The sequence below is a fragment of the Phascolarctos cinereus genome, unplaced genomic scaffold (assembly GCF_003287225.1).
Source record: "Phascolarctos cinereus isolate Bilbo 61053 unplaced genomic scaffold, phaCin_HiC Scaffold_1;HRSCAF=81, whole genome shotgun sequence".
Lineage (NCBI taxonomy): Eukaryota > Metazoa > Chordata > Mammalia > Diprotodontia > Phascolarctidae > Phascolarctos > Phascolarctos cinereus.
Window position 1 is genome coordinate 214,856,834 of NW_027555514.1, and position 5,550 is coordinate 214,862,383.

Below are 5,550 nucleotides of genomic sequence, written 5' to 3' on the forward strand. Positions count from 1 at the left end.
AAGATTTTTACCTTTCCTCATTCCATTTTCCTAATGGTATTTAGTTTTCCAATTACTTGTAAAGATAATTTCTTTTCTTTTCTTTTTAGAAACAGATGGCAAGTTTATTTGGTGAAAGCAGAGAGAGTTGGAAGTAAGGATGTTGCTAATCCTGAAAACATTAGTTGCTTCAGGGGCAAGAGGATGATTTTCACACTAAGAAAGTTAGTGGATTCTTTGTGGAAAGGGAAGTTGTTCACAGCCATTCAGCACCACCTGGACTAGCTCTTCGTAGCTGATACAACTGTTGCTCTCCTCATGCCCTGCCACCAACACTTCTACTTCGTCCTCTGTCATCTTCTCACTAGGGGTGATGAGGACTTATTGCATTTCAGCCCCCATGACTATGCTGTTCCCTTCCTTATCAAACACCTGAAGCCCTTCTACATAGTCTTCATATGTGCCCTGGTCCTTATTATTTTCTATGGTCTGAAGCATTGGCAGAAAGTGTTCAAAGTCCAGAACCTTCACATTCATCACTCTTGGGATCACTCTTGGGATTCCCTAAAATCTTGAGCACCTCAGCATTGGTAGGACTCTGGCCCAGGGGCTTGCATCACATCCCCGCACTGGCTGTATAAGATCTTTCCATCCCCTGTTTGATCAAACCACTGGAAGGCTTCGTTGAACTCTGCTGTCTGATCCTCTGTGAAGTCATTCAACTTGGCCATGCAGCTCGCTCACACTGCTACTGCTGTATGTAATCAAGACAATTTCTAACATTCATTCCTTTATAAGATTTTGAGTTCCAAATTTTTCTCCCTTCTTTGCTTCCCAAGACAGCAAGCAACGTTATACAGGTTATATGTGTGTAATCATGCAAAACATATCTCCACATTAGTCATGTTGCCTCACTTCTTTTTGACCTTTGATCCTGAACTTCTCTTGGCCTGCCCTCTCTTCCAGACCATGTCACCTTCTCCTTTTAGACCCACAGCATAATGCTGTCCTGACCTGAAATACTCACTATATCCGTCTGTCAACCCATGTCTCTTGCCTCTCTCAAGATCCTGCCTAAAATTTAACTCATCTGGGTTTAGATAAGCTCCCCCTGCTGATCTCTGCTTTTTCCTCTACACCCACAGACTGAGTTTCTGCTAAAATATTTTTATTTTCTATTGTTTTTCTTTCTTTCTTTCTTTCTTTCTTTCTTTCTTTCTTTCTTTCTTTCTTTCTTTCTTTCTTTCTTTCTTTCTTTTCTTTCTTTCTTCTTTCTTCTTCTTTCTTTCTTCTTCTTTCTTTCCTTCTCTCTCTCTCTCTCTCTCTCTCTCTCTCTCTCTCTCTCTCTCTCTCTCTCTCTCTCTCTCTCTCTCTCTCTTTCTTTCTTTCTCTTTCTCTCTCTCCTCTCACTCTCTCTGCTTTCTCTCCCTCTCTGTCTTGGATCTTTGTTACCTTTGTTACCTTCAAATGACGAGATTGTTTCCTTCTTCCTCTGGAGAGTCAGCACTCTGGATAGGGTTCTCGACCTGGGAGAGGGAAGAGTTCAATCTAGATCAGAGGTTCTTAATTTTTTTCAGGTCATGGACTCCTCTATTAGTTTGATGAAGCTTGACCCCTTCTAAGAGTAATTTTTTTAAAAAATAAAATAAGATAATAGCAATAAAAATAAAAATAACAGGCTAGCATCTATAGAGCTCTAAAAGGTTTGCAAAACATTCTATAGGCATTATTTCATTGGATCCTCGCAACAACCCTGGGAGATAGCTGTTATTATTATCCCCATTTTACAGATAAGGAAACTGAGGCAGACAGGTTAAGTGGCTTATGCAGGGACACATCGATAGTAAATGTCTGAAGCTGGATTTGGACTTAAGTCTTCTTGACTCTGGGTCCAGTGCTCTATCCACTGAGCCACTTGGATATAAAGTACTCTGCAAACCTTAAAGCACTATGTAAGTACATATGATTACAGAGAAAATCAGTTATATAATAGCACCTACCTCCCATAATTGTTGTGAGGATCAAATGAGACACTATTTGTAAAAAAAAAAAATTAGGTCAGTGTCTGGCCCTCAAAAACACCTGTTTCTTTTCTTCCTTTTATGAAACTAAAGTTTTCAAAATAATTTTTTTTCCATCCAACTTCATGAGCGCCCTGAAATCTATCCATATGGATCCCAGGTTAAGAATCTGTGCTCTAGATTGTTGACTATGTAACAAGATGGACTCCAGAGTCTAGCAATTATAGTCTTCTTGAGAGTCTAGACTCATTCTTTTATTCTATAGCTCATTACCATCTAGGTTATTTTAGAGGTGTATCTGGGACTAGCTACTCCACAGAATGTTTACATTGGATGGATCTTAAGTTGGAGGAATATTTTACATGGCTCAGGGGTACAACATCAGGAGAGTCATCTCATTTCCTCCCACTCCACGGATTCTAAGTAGGTTAGGGAGGTGTGTCAGGCCACCATGGAGCTTGGGAAAGAGAAAGCAAGAGGAGATAAGAATGGAGTTGGGCTGTCCTCCTAAAGGGCTGAGTGGGGCAGGGGGGAGTCATGGATACCCTGAGGTAGTAACCATGATCTGTGATCTAGGTAAGTGGGAGCACTGAATTGAAGGTGGTGTGCATTGAATAAAGGCTTATAACCCCTCTACTCTCTGGGAGAAGTCCTGGCTTCCAGAAAGATCATAAACTTTGTTCAACCCCCTGTGGAAAAAGAAAAATAGGAAATGCAGAGATGGCAAAGGCCAGTGACAGCTGTGGGATAATCTCTTAGTCTCCATAGCTACAGCTAGGAGCCAAGGAAGGTGGTCCTACGTGTGAAAAAGCAGGACTGTTCCAACCTAAGGCAGCTTCCTCTCCTTGGACTCACTGCATAGAGGAAGCAGGTCCCATAAGACTTGACATATCCAATTGGATAAGTCCTAAACATCCTATCTATGAACAACCACTATCTAGACCCTGCCTTTCAACATGAAACATAGTGAATGGACAGGCTTCCAGGAATCTGATGGGAAGGCTAAGTTGAGTCGTTGTTCAATTTGCAAGCTTACCTTCCCACAGAAAGACCCAGCATTCTGTGGCAAAAGCTGCTTCTCATAGCTGGCCTATCTCAGGTTTGAGGAGTGGCAGTAATCCCAGGTAGCACAGTATGGAAGTACTGTATGTCTATCCAGAAGCCTTGGGTTCTAATCTCAGTTCTGCCATTTATTATTCCTGTATCTTTGTGTAAGTACCTTCATCTCCGAGCCTCAGTTTTGTAAAATGTTTAATAGTGCCTTGTTACTTTTCAGAGTTATTGTTAGGCTCCAATAAGTTCTTTGTCTATGTAGGAATATTTGTAAACCATTAAATGCCATGTATGGGGGTGGAGCCAAGGTGGCAGAGTAAAAGCAGTGACTTGCTTGAGCTCTCCCCCACATCCCTCCAAATACCTATTTAAAAAAATGTCTCTAAACAAGTTCTAAAGCAGCAGAACCCACAAAAAGACAGAGTAAAACAAATTTACAGTCCCAGACAGACTGGATGGTTGATCGGAAAGGTATATCCCAACAGAGGGGGAGAGGAGGGCAGTTTGGCATGGGCGCTCAGGCAAGGCAGGCCTCAGCGAACCTGGAGCAGGCCTCAGAGGACTGAATCATAGGCAGCTGTGGCACTTCCCAGACTTCTCAACCCATGAACTTAGAAGGTCAGTGGGAAAAGTCTGTGTTTGCAGTGAGAGAGAGAAGCATGGGGTCCCAGTCCCAGTCCCCGAGTGTGGCCCTGGGGCAGCGGCTGCCTCTGGAGCTTCTGGCCCATAGACTGAGGGGGAATCAAGTGGTTGATCAGAGGGGAATTGCAGGGATCTCTCTGATGGTGCAGGATTCTCTTGCTTTGCCCATGCTTGGATCTGGGTCACAGGTCTGGGTGGCGGTCCTGGGGTGAGGAGGAGTGCTGGCATAGTGAAGCTTGTAGTGGAGGTGCAGAGAAAATCTTCCTCACAGTTCCAAGACAGAAAAAAAGTACTTGTGGTCACTCATAGACCAGAGCACAGGCCAGCGAAGGAGTAAACACCTCACCCTGGATCATAGCATCTTGGAAGAACTGAAAATTTTCAGGTCCCTAGAAGTATCTCTAGAAACAGCTGCACAAAACCCCCAAAGCTTGGGACAGTACATTCTCCACACTGGAAGCAGACCCCTACCTTAACAAAGAGTTTGTAACTCAAGTAATTGGCTGGCATCATGAGCAAGTAGCACAAAAGAGTCAGACCATAGAATCTTACTTTGGTGACAAAGATCAAAACATACAACCAGAAGAAGATAACAAAGTCAGAGCTCCTACATCCAAAGCCTTCGAGAAAAATGTGAATTGGTCCCAGGCCATGGAAGAGCTCAAAAAGGATTTTGAGAAGCAAGTTAAGAGAGGTAGAGAAAAAACTGAGAGTGATGCAAGAAAATCATGAAAAACAAGTCAACAGCTTGCTAAAGGAGACCCAAAAAATACTGAAGAAAATAACACCTTAAAAAATAGCTTAACCCAAATGGCAAAAGAGGTCCAAAAAGCCAATAAGGAGAAGAATGCCCTAAAAAGCAAAATTGGCCAAATGGAAGAGGACGTCCAAAAGCTTACTGAAGAAAATACTTCTTTTTTTTTTTTTTGGCTAGGCAATGGGGTTAAGTGACTTGCCCATACAGCTAGTAAGTGTTAATGTGTCTGAGGCTAGATTTGAACTCAGGTCCTCCTGAATCCAGGGCCGGTGCTCTATTCACTGTGCCTAAGAAAATATTTCTTTAAAAATTAGAATGGAGCAATTGGAAGCTAGTGACTTTATGAGAAATAAATGCTAAGTATGAATAAGCTAGAATTTTTTCTCCTGGATCTCTCATAATCAATTCCCACCTAATCTAATGCCCTAGTTCTAATCATATCACTCCCTTGCTCAAAATTTTCAATGGCTCCCTATTACTTCTTAGGATAAAATACAGTCTGTTCTACCTGACACTTAGGGTTCTCTGCTATATGGCTCTAACCAACCCTTCCAACCTTGTTTCACAGTGCTCACCTTTATGTTCCAATAAAACTGTCCTGGACAAACAAAGCTGTTCCTCAGACTTGGCATTCCATCTACCACTGCTGTGTCCCTACGTGAACTAATGCACTCACTCCTAAATCCAGCCTCCCAGAATCCTTACCCTCCCTCAAGGCTCTGCTCACATAGAACCTCTTCTACGAAGCCTTCCTTGGTCTTCTCAGTCACTGGTTTTCTCTCTGCTCAAATTACCTTGTATTTACTGATCTCTGGTCGATCATGTTATATCCTCCGAGAGCAGGGGTTCTTAACCTTTTCTGTGTCCTGTATCCCTTTGGCAGCCCGGTGGAACGAACCTCTTCTGAAACTAATGTTTTTAAATGCATACAATAAGATCGCAATATAAACCAATCATATATATGTATGTACATGTCTGTGTGTATATATGTATATATATACATATATGTATATATATTATACACATACACACACAGACATATATATACACATACACACAGACATATATATATATATATACATACACACACAGACATAT

The 5,550-nt window shown here is 41.9% G+C and overlaps 1 pseudogene; it reads right to left on the reverse strand.

The window, feature by feature from the left end:
* Positions 1 to 204: 204 nt before the first annotated feature.
* LOC110194023 (myosin light polypeptide 6 pseudogene) lies at positions 205 to 710 on the reverse strand (annotated as a pseudogene).
* Positions 711 to 5,550: the final 4,840 nt, after the last annotated feature.